Source organism: Vespula vulgaris, chromosome 1 (assembly GCF_905475345.1).
Source record: "Vespula vulgaris chromosome 1, iyVesVulg1.1, whole genome shotgun sequence".
Classification (NCBI taxonomy): domain Eukaryota; kingdom Metazoa; phylum Arthropoda; class Insecta; order Hymenoptera; family Vespidae; genus Vespula; species Vespula vulgaris.
The window spans coordinates 174,741-190,564 of record NC_066586.1 but is presented as its reverse complement, the minus strand read 5'-3'; the positions used below and the strand labels follow the sequence as shown (position 1 = coordinate 190,564).

At 43.7% G+C, this 15,824-nt stretch overlaps 1 protein-coding gene across 4 annotated transcripts in view; it reads left to right on the top strand.

The window, feature by feature from the left end:
- The first annotated feature begins 476 nt into the window (after positions 1–476).
- The window catches only part of LOC127071815 (uncharacterized), an 81,030-nt gene continuing 65,682 nt past the window's right edge, over positions 477–15,824 (top strand). For 2 of the 4 annotated variants that reach the window (XM_051011534.1, XM_051011523.1), the window contains exon 1: positions 477–1,753. The gene's annotated coding sequence lies outside the window, so the exon portion shown is untranslated. The remainder of the gene's footprint in view (positions 1,754–15,824) is intronic. The other 2 variants (XM_051011544.1, XM_051011552.1) reach the window with 2 other exon arrangements.

Genomic DNA, 15,824 nt, shown 5'->3' with positions numbered 1-15,824 from the left:
ATTTCGTTTATCCCCTTTCTTTGGTTTCTCTCGGCTTTGTAAATGCCCACCAAGGGTTTTTTCTTGACGATTCTTTCTTTCTTCCCTCCCCCACCCCCCCCTCTCTCTCTCTCTCGTGCTTTTTCCGATGAAATTTTATCGCAAAGAGACTTTGCGACGACAGCGAATCGTACGCTATGCGAGATCCTCGACACCGCCGTTGAAAGAACGTCCATCGTTCGACCGACAAATCGTCTTTGCCACGATGGACTTTGAACTCGCACGCTCTTGAACTTTGAAAATCTCTACAAAGAGCGTACAAACGAATCGAAAATTTCTGACGTACGCGGAATAAAAACGTGGTAAGAACGATCGAATCTAACGTTCGACGAAAGCGATGCGTCTCCAAACTTAACGAAACGTAAATTCTCGTAAGAACGGGTAATTGGTAGAAAACGATTTGGAGAAAGGAGAGAGAAAGAGAGAGAGGGGGAGGGAGGTAGAGAGGGGGAGAGCGAAAGGAAGAGAGAGCGCGCGCGTCACGTGTTGTGTTTTACCGGTAACGCGTTCCACCGGTAACGATCTAAATTTTTCCAGCGAGGAGGAGCTTGCGAGAAGTCGTCGTTGCAACGAGAAGGAGAGGCATAATAAAGTTTAAGGGGACTTGAAAAGCCTCGTTTCCTCCGCGGTGCTGGCAGTCTCGTCGACGGCTCGCATCCTTCTGTTATCGTCATTATCGTTCTTACTATCATCGTTACTCGAGGTTATTCTCGAATCGTGGATCGCACAAAATCACGAAATCGCGTCCACGCGAAAGCTGGAAGAGGAGAAAGAGGAGACGTTGAAGAGGAGGAAACGGAAGACGAGGAGCAAAAGAAAAGAAATCGTTCTTTGTCGCGAAAAGATGGATACTAGAGTGGAGGATAGTGGATATATCACGTGACATATCGACCCGAAAGCGAGAGGATTTAAATTGAATTTCATTCCGGGCGCACGCGAATTCGCGCCGGTGTACGTGTATGTGAGAGCGCGCGAGCGCGTGCGCCTGTGTATTTTACCGTGTGTTATCATCGTCTACTCTTCGACTACCTAACGAGAAGAAGAGAGAAAGAGAGAGAAAGAAAAAATAAAAATATATATATATATATACACACACACACGTATGAAATATTATAGTCGAAACGATATATATGTATATGTGTGTGTGTATGCATGTGTACGTGCGCGTATACACATCGTTTACCAAATGGTTTAAATCTCACGCGTGTTTCGGAGTGTAAACTCGAATATCTCTGGAATCTATATCGACGTTATTTACGTATATGAGTGTACATATACACGTAGCGTACGATCGCGTACATCGGCTCTACGAAGAAGGGAAAGGAGAAGAAGGACCCGATGGACGACGATCAACGACCAAAACGAATTTTGTCAATTATACCGTTGAATCGTTCGTTTCGACTTCGGACGTTCGATTAGCATACGCGTTTTAAGCTGATTCCTCTCTATGGTCTCTGTCCGATCTACCTCTTATAGATAAAAAGAAAAAAAATAGAAAAAAATACAAGGAGAAAGGGTGAAGGTACAAAGGAGAGAAAAAGGAAAACGTCGACAACGAAAGAGCGGTGAACGGCCTAAATATGAATATGCATATACGCGAGGTGCACTGACTCGAGGAGCACGCTCGACGATGATGTCGTACCTGTTTTAATTCGTCGTTAATAGATTTTTCTTCCGATAGGAGAGTATTCTAATCTCCCGTGCCGTATCAGAGGTAAGAGCAACGATCTAATTAATATCGAAAGATATTCCGCGGTGTCGCTAAACAGTTTCCATGGTTCATCCTTTGGGAAAGTCGAAACTTCGGTACTCGTCGAGAGTCTTCCGCGAAGAGTTTCGAGACCCCTTCTGTGAATCACTCATCGAACGCGCTTCGATAGAATTTAACCCGTTTTCTCGTTTCGCTGTACGTCGAACAACACGTTGGAGAAACTATCGAGTCGTTTCCCACTCCACCGACGTCCCATCTTCTTCGAGCGTGTAACGAGAGCGCGACGGAAAAACAACGTCTACGATAACGCTTTCCGATAGTTTTCGCATTTCGGATGTTTCGCGTTTCCATGGATACGCGACGCGATAAAGCTATCTTTTACCGACGTAGGAAAGAAAAAAAAAAAAAGGGAAAAAAATACGCTCGATATCTGATATCGCAGTAATGGTCCTAGTCGTTCGCGGAACAATTCGATTACGTAGAACTCTCTTCCATTTGCGAAGAAGTCGTGCTTTTTTAGCGTTGCCGCGAATTCCTTGACTCGATTAAAAAGTTCACCCGCTTATTCGATTACGTCTTCATTTTCATGGCTAGGGTCGGACTAGGTACATATCGATCCCGTGCGCTCAGCACATTTATCTTGCTTTTTATATCGCTCTACGTTCGATATAGAGAGCAAACAATAGGACGATAACTCGTCGATGCATCGAGGTAAATCACGAAATTCGGTCCATCTTTTTCGTCGCGCGCCTCGTTCCACGTCGTTTCTTCCAGTCGCAAAACGAGTATGACCTATGGCCGAGGTCAAGAGCGACGTTTTATTTCGTCGTTCCTTTGTACTTCTTATTTCTCTCGTTTCGTCTCTCTTCGTTCTTCCTTCGTCGAAAGACAAAGAAGAGGGTAAAGGGGGAAGCAGAGAAGACGCGCATAAGTATTTCCGACTGATTTCATTCGGCTTAATCGGAAAAGGGAACGTTCTCGAAGACGACTCGTTTAATTCCTTTTGTCGTCGGGCAACGCGTATCTGCTCAAAGGATATAATGCCAGCGAGAAAAGTAGAACTTTCGTAGCAGCTTTGTGCCCCTGCGAAAGAGATCCGTTCGCCTTACAATCGTTCGATGCGATTCTCTTTTGAATATTTTCAGTTAATCCGACTGCAGCAACAAAGGCGAACAGGAGTTAGCAGTTATCCTCGTGTTTGCATTCGACGACCGAATCCACTTTTCTTTTTCATTAATCGCGAAGAGTCTTTATCCCTTGCTTTCCCCTTTCCCGCGACCCTCCTTCGAACCGAACGAGTCTCTTCGCGAATGGCAGAATGTCGTAGCGATTTCGACGCGTCGCGAGCGTCCTCGAGCCCCGTTGGAAACATCGCCAGGAATCCTTGCCTCGACGAAAAACCGTGCTGACTCGTGCCAGAAACACTTGTTGGCGTGTTTCTCCGTTCGCACGTTTTCCACCGACTCGTGCGTGTTCCAACGTCTTTTTTTCGACTCGTTTCTCTAAAAAACAATTGGCACGGATAATATCGTTCGAGGCAGAATAGCTCTGCCTCCTTCGTAGTACGTCGTTACTCGTCGCTCGGGCCGTTCGGATCGTTCGAGACGATGGAAAAAGCGTCGAGAAGATATGTTCACCCTAATGACCCGAATAAGAGGAAACGTTCCTTAACGAGCGTAGAATCGATAACTACGCTCTCGCGTAGCCACGCAACAACATCGCGCAATCCCTGACCCTCTGACCCTTGCGATAAATTATTTCGCCTTTCATTTCGGCTCTGGATGATCTCTTTCGACTTATTCCCTTGTTTTCTCTCTTCGCTCGTCTTTTTCCTGCAACGTATTTTCATTTCTGTAAATAATCCAAAAGATTCCTTTTCTCTCGGACGATGAAGTCCACATTTCAAAGGGAGTAGTCGGTCGATCGTCCTGGCCGACCCCATCTCAACTTACTTTTCAAGGTTTCTCGATTACAAGATCAAATTCTCGATTACGAGTTCCGCGTAGTTTTTCCCCTTAATCGGGCGCGCGCGAAGCGATTTTGTCCTCTTTCAACGAATCTGTTTTAGAATCGAGCGTTCTCGAAACGATCGCATAGTAATTCGCGCGCAGTGGCAGAGAAAAGTGGATTAACGAGTCCGCTCGGTGGACGCGCGTGCGAGCACGTTTCGAACTACTCTCCTGCGGACGATTTCATTTCGAGGGGACAAAGACCTGTGAGCTTAACGGCTCACGTATTTCGATCGTCTCTTTCGGTACGTCGAAACTCCTTCGAGGAAATATCGAGATTCTCCCGCTCGTCGCAAACGTTCTCCTTGATAAAGTTACCTTTCGCGATATTAGACTTTTTCGAGTCACGTAACGAGTATTGACTCGTTCGTCGAGCCGGCTGAAAACGAAACTTTACTTCGAAGAGCTCGCTCGCCTCTGACCTCGTGTTTTAAATATTTGCAATCGATGCCGCGATCTCGCGAGTCATTGACTCCTCTTCCGGACCGACACTCGAGTCTGCCTCGACTCTCATCGAGCTCCGCCCCTCACCCGTTCCCTCTCTCCACCGATCTATATTCTCTCTCTCTCTCTCTCTCTCGTTCTTTTCTCCAGCCAGTATTGGTTCTTGACTTTAGAGAAGCCCCATCCTGACGTCAGAGGCCGCTCGCTTTGAACGAGATCCGATACGATATCGCAACGGCGCAGCACGTCGCTCCCGTTACACATCGGACATCTAGCGAAAATTTTCACGAACGTCTCGTACTTCTCGATATCTTCTTCCTCTGCTTCTTCTCCTTTAGAAAAGGTCGATCGATCGTTTTATTTCCACATAGGCCGAAGAACGCGATGGGACTTGGTCGATCCGATATCGTACAGTCTCGAGCGTACTTTTGTTTCAGTTTCTTCGAAAGAACTCCAAATCGCTTGCCAACCCTTCGACGGACATCTCGGTTTCGATCTGCGACTCGATTTATCCGAATAAAAGTTCACCAAAGAACATTTTCCATGATTTAAAAATGAAAATGGCTCGTTCCATTTGCGTAATCGCCTTCAGTTTTGATATTTGACATTTATTCAGAAGCAGTCGCTTCGAAAATCAAACTTTTCTTTCTCTCTTTCTCTCGATAGGTCAAAGGTTCGTCGTTTCGGTTACAAGAATCGCGTTAAATTTTATTCGTCCTCGGGGGAAAGATTTATTAAACTTTTTGACCGTTAAACGCGAAACGAATGGACTCGAGCGAAGTTGAATTTTAGTTTTAACATTCTCCGTCGTATCGGTTTGATTCTGCGATAGATTTCCAACCTATTAACTAAAAAAGGGAATTTAATCTTGCAGGCAAAATCCACCTTGATCTAGTAAATGTCCGTATATATCGTAAAATCCTGTATATATCGACCGTTACGCTCACGCATATAAAAATTTCTTTACCATTCGTCGACGCTTATCGATCTCTCGACCGTGAAATAGAGACCGCGATTTATGACGTTTCCGTTCTTATTTTTATCGTTGCCCGTATCGGAAAGACGCGAGAGAACGAGGAGAATCGATCGGATCTTGTCGGATTGACGTTTCGAGAAGGTCGCGTTGCTAATAATAAGAAAAAATTGGGTGTGCGATTAATAATCGCGTACGAGCAAACTCGGTTGATTAATAACGATAGTATCGAACGTTATTGCGAGGCGAGCGAGGATAAAAAGGAGGACGAGGACGAAAAGGGTGGAAAAGGGTAAAAAAGAGTCGAAGTCGTGCCATCGTATCGACGTCACTTTCGACACGCTCGAATCTTCGAGCAAAAACGCTTCAAGTCTCTCTCTCTCTCTCTCTCTCTCTCTCTCGTCGCAGAAAACTAAATACGCTGGCTTTGGTTTTTAATCGCAGCTTTTCATGAAAACATACCGTTATTGTTATCGTCGTAAGCGTACGAGAGCATCGTAGCTCCGGTATCTCATTGACAATAGGATGAAAACGGAGCTAGATAGAAAAAACGAAAATAAAGATAGAGGGAGAGAGAGAGAGAGAGGGATACGGCTTTATCCGTGCAGATAGTTTCGTTTTCCCTCATTTTTTCTTCCAGCCCATCTCCAGTCTTGTTTCACCGCAAAAATGTCTCTTTCTCGTTGATCCGCCCATTACATCACCGTACTCCTCGGTCACCATCCTCCGTTCTCCCTTCTTCTCGCCCTCGTGCCATCTACCGAGTACGTCAGCCGCGTTCGACCGCTTCGGTCGACCGCCCTGCTCGCGCTCTTCGTCACTACTACCATCGCGTTGCTTTTTTACCATCCGTACAAACAATAGTACACGGAGCGGACTTGAAGATCAAAGGAAAACGCGCGCGCGCGTCTGTTTGCGAATCGTCAAGCCTTCGCAGATTGTGTTCTCGCTCTTCGTCTTTTCTTTCTCTCCTTTTTAACTTTTCAACCCGCCCCCGTCTCCTTCTTACCTCTTTCCCTTCTCTCTTTCTTGCTCTTTCTCTTGGTCGGATTTACGAGCATCTATACGCGAACTAACGCGAAACGCGTTGGCCCAGGTAGAAAGACTAAGAGCGAGAGCGAAGATACTCGTCGGTACATGATACGAGGGCAACTACGCCGCAGAATGCAATGCGGATTCCTCACAATTTTTCTTAAAAAATCACCAAGGTCATTCTTTCTGGGTACACGTAATACCAAACGATTGGGACGCGCCAGGCAATGCGTACGTACGCGTATTTCGACTTTATAACTCTCTCGGACGTACGTCTTTTACTCTTCCTTTAAAGAATTTTTCTTAAGGTTATTGCGTTCGTGCGCTATTTAAAAGAGCGTTTAAAATATTCTTTGGAAAAATGGAGCCGTATATCTACGATGTATGTATGTGTACATGCGAGAACTAGTTAGCGAAGCGCAAACATGACAAACGACGTAATCAATTCGTGAGGGAATACAATGCGTGTCGTTCGTTATTTCGCGCTGGTCTGAATACGAATACCGGTGTGTCGTACTCCTTACAACGTTCTCCGTAATTAACTGTCGCTCGTGTTAGCACGTTTATAAACTTTGCTAGATCCCTCGTAAATTATTTTACGCCGTCTTTGTTTCCAACAAACGATGTTTTAGATATTAACGAATTTAGCTAAGATTTTCCTCGTCATTTTCCGACATCGTACGTACATCCGAAAGGTATTAATCGCATATACGATATTTTTACGCGGTGAAACTTTATGCAATAATCCTCGGAGGAAGAATTATTGAAATATTTTCGCGCAAGGAATAGTCGATATCGAGATTCTTCCATGTCAAACGTAAAAGAGCTGATGGTCGATACGCGAAGGATATAGGAAAGAGAGAGAAATATAAAAAGAGAAAGAGAGGCAGTCTGCGCGTCGACGGTTCCGATAGAAAATCCCATCTTACCGTTTTCTGCGGACACTTTGTCGGCAATACTTGTCGCGTCTGGCAGAAAAGTCGTTGCGATAAGAGGATCATCGATTCGACTTTACTTACCGTACGGCGTACTTGGGCGTGCTTGGACGACTCGTATTAGAGGTGTAAAAACTCGTTGGAAATTTATTAACGTCCTATAATTATCACCAGCGACGCTCGTAACGTCGTCGCTGGGAACGACGCTGGTTCCAAGTATTGACCAACGCCATGCGAGCATCGTTTTACCGTTGGTGTCGTATTTTATAGAGCTTCTACATAATTTATTGTCATTATTGTTTCCGATCGGGTAAGCGTCTACTCTCGCGAAGATGAGAGCCGAGAATGGAGCGAGCCGGAAAACGAACGGGAAAACGCTACGGGTTTTCTCATCGAGCAATATTACTTTTGTTAAATATTTTATTAAAAAACAAAAAAAAGAAACGTCGAATTTTCTGTTCGCGAAACAAAAAATCGCGCAATTATTTGGAGTATCGCGTAATTATTAATACGAGAACGACGCGATTCTCGATTTACGTTTTCTCTCTACGAGCGATATTTACGAAATGTCTACCTCCGTTATCGTTTACAATAAAACACATCTACGTTTCGTACACGTACGAAATATTAATGGACCGACGCTGGGATTCTAAACGCTCGTCCGTGTATTAAATACGATACCGAGGGAAAATGGAAACGGAATTTCGTTGGCGCGTCGGATAATTGTAGCCTTTGTCGAGGAGATTACGTACGACCGTAATCTTTTTCAAAGGGAAACCTTTACGGAGAAGCCAACGACCGTACGATTTCTAACGCGCGCAACGTCCTATTTGGCCTATCGTACGCGATAAATCGTATATCCACGTGTAAGAGTACGTGTATCTTTGACGGTCGGTATCTCCAACGTTTCCTCTCTCTCGTTCCTCTAGCTTCCCTATTCCCGTAAAATTCTTTTTTTTTCATACATCTCCATTCCATACGTTTCTTCCTCTTTTGCCTCCTTGTTCGTCCTCCTATCCGTTCGAGATCGTAGGCAACGAGTCCTCCCTCTAATAGCCCATAATTTAAGATAATCGCGAAGCAGTGGTATAACTACGCGTACTTTATGAGACGTTGATCGAACGTTATGCGAGCGCATATACCTACTATTCCCATAAATACGTTATCCATGCTATATCGCTACGCGCGTACGAGTATATAAAAATGTAGGGTAGAGAGTTGTACGAGAAATCGCTCTGTGTTTCGACAAATTGAAATCAGCTCGTGCGCCGTCGTCGGATCGTATTACACGTCGGTTACGATTTATGGATGGCCGACTGAAATTCGAGGCTCGCCGAGCGTAGTCGCGTCGATGCCTACTATCGAGTTCGAGGATGACGTTGAAAGAGCGGACGATAAAACGAAACCTTTCATTTTTCCTCGAGAAACGATCTCATTCTTGCGATAATTGATGAACGACGAAGATATATAACAGTGCATCGTAAAATATTCCAAGTAGATATGTCAATTGGATTCGAAACCATTGGCACCGCTGCTATCGCCTTTTATTTTATGGCTATATTAAAGTTTCGGTCTTCTTTTTTTTCGAGCACGCTCTGAATTATAGCGGGCAAAAATACGCGAGCACGCGATACTCGGTTCTTCCGTCCAGACGTCGTTATTCTTCGTTCGCCGTTATGAACATTGTTCGCAGCGGGTTCGCGATTTAAAGCCAATAATATTTCTCTCTCTCTCTCTCTCTCTCTCTCTTCTACCTCTCTATCTAATCTTTTCTCTTTTCCAAACGCTATTACTCCATCGTCGAGAATCCTTTTAACCCGTCGTATTATTTCTATTTAATTATCAAAATTTTTCTCCTCTTCTTGGAACTAAACGTCCACGTATCTTTCTTCTCCGCTTCCGTTATTGGCGAGAAATCTTTGATAATCGATATCGAAAGGCATAGATATCCGTTCGCTCCCAAATTCTGCTTACGTCGAGTACTTTGCCATTTGCAAACCGCATAGAATGCCGTCTATGCAAATAAAGAGAGCTTTGCCTTCGTTAACGTTGATTGCATCAAACGGGAATACCGACTTGCCAATTTTCTGCTCGTAACTCCATCGGGTGAAGGGAGAGAGAAATGGAGAGACGATTACATCGCGATCGTGCCATCTCATTGCAGCCGACGTGCGAGCTCTATAAATCGGCGGAAATACGTACAATAAATTCGCGCTTCGCGTTAAAAGCGATGAGGATTCGATCGTTAACGGAATTATATTCGCGTTGTAGAATCGTGGAAAAATGTTGACGCACTTCCCAACGCCTTTAATTGCGACCGACTTTCGTTAAAGTCGCGAAAATTCGTCCGTATATGTGCGTTAACGCGCACCTCTCCTCTGTCAATGAAAGAGAACGAAAAACATAAAAAAAAGGTCCTTGCGACGCAGAATTGGACGAAAGATTCGCGTGAATTTAACTCTGATCGAAACAATTAAAAAATTCCATTTATTCGTTTTTCTACGTTCGCTTATCAATTAAAAGTTATTTCAAACGCTACCGCGGTGAAAATAGAACTCGTAAATAATACGCAATTCCGGACAAAATATATTTTCTTTTTTTCATTTTTTTTTTTTGTAATGAACGTAAAACTATATCAGAGGAAAGGAAAATTCAAAGACGGAAAGAGAAGAATACTAACGCAAAGAAATTGTAAAGATAAATTTCAAGTAGTACTTTTACCACGATCGAAAGGTTATTCTATCGAGAACTTATTCTCGTTACTCAAGAATTCCATGGTCGTTTCGTAAAGGTTTCATTATTATCCGGAATCGTAAGGGAGGATGCTCCCCGAGGGTTGCCGTTCCTTTCCAAGATTCTATCGTAAAACTCTTCTCCATTTATTGGTTTGAATTAACGAGCGAGAAAATTAAGTGATTGCCAGGTTCGAGAACTCGAAGAATTTCACTTTTTCATGATATATTGAAAAAGTCACGCTAGGATAGGATTTTTATCTCGAAGTTTCGTCAAAGTTGAGAGAAATACGTTGGCTAAGTAGCTCGACGAAAGTCAAAGAAGAACAAAGTTACAGTTCGATAAACTAATCTCCTACGCGTACACGTAATCTTTATATTAATACAGCTACGCGTAAAAATCTTACGAAGAAAAATTAGTTTATTTTATTTTAATCCGATTTAAAGGAAAGGGATGGAGAGGGGGGGCCGACGTCAAATTGAAGAATGTAGAACGAGCGACGAACTAGCTATCATGGGATCGTATAGATAATCGGATTAATTATTTCATCTAACGACAGAACATTCGGTAAAATCGTTCGACCAAAAATTTATCCGACGAACATTGCAGTTTTGGTCGAAAGTCTAAGCTGATCAACGCTAAATAAGTAATTTGTTTCGCACAATACTTTTATCGCTCGCGAAAAGTACAACCTAGAGAGAGAGAGAGAGAACAAGAGAACCAACGCGAGTTTATACTTTGGCGCGTTTAATTAATCATGCAATATAAATAGCATACTTGCGACGTCAGGTTGCACGAACCATCGAAAATATTCTTGTAAAGAATATCGCGAGGAGAGAAGCGGAGAGTGAAAAAGAGAGAGAGTTTCTAAAGCTTTCGCCAATTTACGAGTTCTCGACTAACTTTTCGCATAATTAATATCTCAATAAATTTTCCAACAATCCCGATAAGTATTATACCTTCATCCTCGCTCTCAATTCGCTCGGTTATTCTTACCTCGAGCGAAACGAAATTCATTTCTTCGCGCGATACGCTTGGGATCGCGTCCCTTAAAAGAAAATCATTCGAATCGTTTGATATATTTGATATGAAATTTTATCGAAGATTCGCGTTATATGAGGCAAGACTGCATCAACGCTATATTTCTCTCCATTGACTTATTCCACTTAATAGCGGCCTAGGTATCGGAATCCAGATTAAATGAAAAAGAATGAGAGAGAAAGAATTAACGAGATCTTTCGAGCCTCGCACTTATTCCCTCGCGTATAAGAAGGAACGCAAGTTATTTAACCGGTCGATCGATCGTCTTACAAAGAATTTTACTTGGAAAGAATTCGTATTGTCGTTTTTCTCTCGACTCACCGATTTCCCGACGTTATCGAACGAGAATCGGAGCGATTCGTGACAAAATCATGGAATTTAATTTCACGTTTTCTTAGCAAGCTCGACACAAAGCTAAAGGAGACTTCATCAAAGAGACAAGGTAGACAAGGAGGAAACTTTGGATATACTATCTACAATCTACGAAGTACCCAACACTGGTTCGTCCTGCCATTCTGTCGGTCGCCTTTAAACGCACGCGTTAATCAAAGGGACTCTTCTTTGAGCACTTCTCGTTCAATTGGATCTCTTCCATTCTCTGTCGCGATTCCATTCTCCCTCTCTCTCCGTCGCTTCGTTACGCAACCGATCAAGTTATATTACATTAATAGGGCGTTGCCATTTCGAGAAACGCTTTTCAATGTAATTATTCTCAATTCTGGATTTACGTAACGCTCTCTCTCTCTCTCTCTCTCTCTGCCCCCTTTCCTCTCGTTCTCAGGAAAGAACCGGAATCGTCTTTTACGAGGCGAATTTACGAGACATCGATATCTCGTTCAAGATGCGAGTAATCGAACGGAAAGCATCCTCGTGTATCGCGTGTTGTCGTGGATCGAAGAAGAAACGAAATTAAAAAGATAAAGAAAGAGCTAAGATACGAGAGAAAGGAAAATTGCAAAACGTAAAGTTCCTGGTTCGATCATCATCGCTCGCCCTTTTCTATTCTTCTCGTCGGTCGATTTTTCTCTCCTCTCCGGTCTCGGAGGATGCACGACTACTCGTCTCGTTTCTTCTTCTCGTGATCCGAACGACACGAGCAAAGCCTTGAAAGTCCTCGGCATCGTTACTCGTTCATATTCCCAGAACGAAGAGGGATATCCAACTTTTCGAGCTCTCTTCGAGTGAATAATTTAAATATACTCGGTGGTACTCGGTAACGAAGTTTACTCTTCCCAAGAAGTTTCTACGTTTCACACAGTTTATCCCAGTATAATGCGTATTTCAAACAATAGCAGCACGACTAAATTCGTCAACTTTATTAGCCCCGTTTTCCACCTATAAGCGTCTACTCGAAATTTTTTTTACCCTCATCTCCGATCGATAATCTCCATTTAAATCGAGCATTCTATGATTCGCGCAGCTATCAAAGTTTCGAAACGTCATTTTTTTTCGACGGACAAAGAAACAGTCGCAACTTTTCCTTGGCCACGTTAGAAAACGTCTTAATCCACTTTCTATCGATCGGCAGAGTGCACCCGCTTGCACCAGCGAATATTTACACTTTCCGTCAAAGCGACTCTTCTCTTTTTCTTATTCTATTAAGTATGTATTATCGTTTACTACGAACCAACGATCGCAATTGGAATTCTTTTTTTTATTTAACTTTTCCACGTTGCGTATACAAATAGCACGAATGCACACATATTCTCAGACGAATCAATAATCTCATCAATAGTTTAGCGATGCTTATGTGGAACGAGGCCGACGTCGTTTCTCGTTGCACTTTCACGCAACTACACCAACAAGATGATAAATTATTAATCGTTTCAAAGAGTAGACACTCGGTGCGCGGCACGAGGAACGCCTTTCGTGTCGAACACAAGCAAAATCAGGCCAGCTATGTTACGTTGAATTCGCGGTTTTATCGTTTTTTCTTTTTTCTTTTTTCTTTTTCGTTACGATTCGAACGTGAAAAACAAATTCGTCGGTGAACGTAGATCGTACATTTTCATTATAGAAAAATTTGAGATACCGCCGACGGCGTTGCGTCCGTACCTCGATTCCTATCGAAATATCGCTAATGCATCCATCCGTGTTTACTAATGCGGCAAAAATCGCAGTGCGACGACATAACGGAAAGGGAAGATTTCCCCTGCGGTTTTTTTAACGCCTCGGTACTCCCTATTTCGAGCGTACACTCTCGCGTACCCTGTAAACGTGAAAAAATATATAGACGCGAACAAATCCTTCGTGGTCTATAGCGCAAGACTTACGTTTTAGAACGTTTTTATGCGTAGATATTCTCTAAGATATCTCATAATTTGCTATCGCATTTTATCCTATTATATCCTCTCGTCGAGCATCGCATCGAAGAGATCGAAAAGATACATCTGTCTCCATGGATTTATACGAAACGTCCTCCTTGGTCGTTTGTCGTCTTCGTATCAAAAACATCGCGTCCTTGTTCCTATACCTTATATAAAAGTGGTGCGTATCTCGGATGAAAATAAAACATACTCGACGTAAACAAGAAAACTCGTCGTCCCGTTGTCATCGTGAGTACACATCGGACCGTCACGTCGCTCGGTTGAATGTAAACAATGTCTCAACGCTCGTAGCGTTAACGCGGACGTAGCGAAAGCGGCAACAAAAATTAAGCTAATACTTCGGCATTACCGTTCGATCCCGTTCTATTTACTTATTCGCTTTCTCTCTCTCCCTCTCTATTTTGCCATTCTCGAGCCATAATAGACGATTATTCGACGAACGAGGCAACGACTCCCTTCATTCTCCAGCTTCGAGCCAATCGCATCATTTCTCATCGTTCGGCTTCGAATGCGAACGACGTGTAGATAATTGTCCCGTGTCTCGTGATTCGTAGATCCTTCCAATCCGTTGAAAGACGAAAACGAAATTCATCAGATTTCTGGATCAAACGACTGGTTCGATTCTCTTCGAGTTCAAGTATTTTTCCTTTGTGCGGTAGGACCTTCTAATTATCTTAATTGCTTGTATTTTAACTCGCCCAAAGATCCCGTCGAGCTTTCCCATCCGATATTTCGCTTCAGCGAATGTTTTACGCGAACCGTAGTTGCTTCGACGTTCCTATTCAGAGGATGAGAGAAAAGCTTTATACACGTATGTATAGAGAGCATAGCCAGGAATCAATTTGAAGAGCGTTATATTGCCACCATTTGAAATAATAAACGCGTCGCTTTAAATTCGATCGTTATATTTAGCGCGATAAAGTGCAATTTCAATTCTCCGATATTATTTCGCTTCCACGACATCGAAATCTTTTATATTTTTATATGCATTTTTGACGGTTCCTCGATCGTTGCCACTTACGAAGCGACATTTTCTTTGATCGAAATATCGACGAAACTTTGTCGCAAGAAAGAGATTATTCGATTAAACACGGGAGAGACGGTAGGGCGGCGGTGCAAAGTTAACTTTACTTAAGGTTTCTATTTAAACAGATACAACGGGACCCCGCGTAAGTGCAGACAAGGTTTTACGAGTAGAACTTTGCGAAGGGAGACCTTTGAAGTATGGAGTACGTGGAACGGGCCTCGATACATCGGAGAGAGTTAACTCTTCGCCAAGCGTAATATTAAATATTGATTTTTATCGTTAATACATCGAAATAAGATGAATTTACGAAAGGTCGTTTCGTCCATCGACGAGAAACGAAAGACGTTGGTTTTTTCAGAACGCGCGATGCTTTTATACCATCTTCGTACTTTTTGTACCGCCTCTGTTCCAACGGAGTCGATTTATCTTTGAGCCAATACTACTTTGAATAGCAATATTTATATTTGATTGATTCTCTACAGGCCGACCCATCGACGTTCATAAATCGTAGAAAAGGTCGTTGGGTTTCGGTTAATAATATCGAGCTCGTGGATACGTACCTACGTGCATGTGCGCGTGCGCCCGCGCGCGTGTAGGTAAGTACTTTGGAGTCGACGTCGACGTGAGAAGAAATCGGAATCGTTTCGTATTCGGAAACAGTCAGTCGAAACCGAAGCACGAATTCCATCTAACGAGGCGTGCCTTTATTTATCGCTCGTCGTCGAATATCGAGCTAAAATCGCTTTCAATATATCGACGGGTTAACCGCAAGAGACTTATCCCCTTCGCGTAGTCGAAATCGATTTCCATCTTACTCGGTCTTAACGTTTCGAGTGGAAAACGATGACCGCAGACAGCGATAACCGACGGGGAGCGCGTTCGAAAGTTTTATCGCGCTTCTCATCGATCGTCCCTCGGCGCTTGGAACACGGAAGTAAATCGCATCGTATTTTTTCGAGCTCGTTAGGACCGCGCGATCGATTAGGTGCACCCAACTCTGTGCGTAGCTGAAACGCGAGAGATCGCCGGGCGTGTTCTCGTTTGTTCGAATTTTATTGCGCCGTCGAGAGTCCGTCAAAGTCCCTAGAAAACGGAAGAGCGAAGCTTTTCGACTCTTTTACCGCGATCTCTTGCGCGGAGTGTGTCTTGCCAGAGATGTAACGCGGTGTTCTGAAATGGAGCGACACGATCACGTAGGTCCGGTAGCGACGTAAATCATGATCCTCGAAGGAACTCGTTCCGGTATTCTCATGCATAACTCGGCCACGTAAAGCCGCACGATCCGCGTCCCCTCTCGAGGCTTCTCCGTCTATCCGGCGAACCATCTCTCTGGCTTAACCCGTAAACCTTGTACCACGGCAGCTCGTACCTCGCGTGATTGCCTTTGTACGATGCGTGTTTCAGAACGCACCCCACATCGACGATCGACCTGGGAAATCTACGCGACGACGCGTCTCGCGTAATCATTCTCTTCTCGACGGGACACGCGTCCTCGACGATCGAATAGGAATGTATTTGCTAATATCTGTCGCGCGAATAGATGCGACGACTCG